Below are 985 nucleotides of genomic sequence, written 5' to 3'. Positions count from 1 at the left end.
TGCCTTTGATGAGGAAACCCTACAATCGCTCCCAGTGTCCTCGTCCCACGTGAAGCAGTTACCGGACAAAAAAAGGGGGAGACCTAAGGGGGGGGGGGTACTGTTACGTGGAGCGCTCCGGGTCCCTGCTCCCCCCCGGAGCGCTCGCGGCGTCTCTCTCTCTGCAGCGCCCCGGTCAGACCCGCTGACCGGGAGCGCTGCACTGACATTGCCGGCAGGGATGCGATTCGCATAGCGGGACGCGCCCGCTCGCGAATCGCATCCCAAATCACTTACCCGTCCCGGTCCCCGGCTGTCACGTCCTGGCGCGCGCGGCTCCGCTCCTTAGGGCGCGCGCGCCAGCTCTCTAAGATTTAAAGGGCCAGCGCACCAGTGATTGGTGCCTGGCCCAATCAGCCTAATTAGCTTCCACCTGCTCCCTGGCTATATTACCTCACTTCCCCTGCACTCCCTTGCCAGATCTTGTTGCCTTGTGCCAGTGAAAGCGTTTAGTGTTGTCCAAAGCCTTTGTTCCAGATCTTCTGCTATCCACATTGACTACGAACCTTGCCGCCTGCCCCCGACCTTCTGCTACGTCTGACCTTGCCTCTGTCTAGTCCTTCTGTCCCACGCCTTCTCAGCAGTCAGCGAGGTTGAGCCGTTGCCGGTGGATATGACCTGGTTGCTACCGCCGCAGCAAGACCATCCCACTTTGCGGTGGGCTCTGGTGAATAACAGTAGCATCTTAGAACCGGTCCACCGACATGGTCCACGCCAATCCCTCTCTGACACAGAGAATCCACATCCAGCCAGCCGAATCGTGACAAGCAGTATTATAGTAGTTATATTCTTGTATATAGGAGCAGTATTATAGTAGTTATATTCTTGTATATAGGAGCAGTATTATAGTAGTTATATTCTTGTATATAGAAGCAGTATTATAGTAGTTATATTCTTGTATATAGGAGCAGTATTATAGTAGTTATATTCTTGTATATAGGGGCAG

This window comes from Hyla sarda, chromosome 8 (genome assembly GCF_029499605.1).
Source record: "Hyla sarda isolate aHylSar1 chromosome 8, aHylSar1.hap1, whole genome shotgun sequence".
Lineage (NCBI taxonomy): Eukaryota > Metazoa > Chordata > Amphibia > Anura > Hylidae > Hyla > Hyla sarda.
This window is presented reverse-complemented; position numbering follows the sequence as displayed.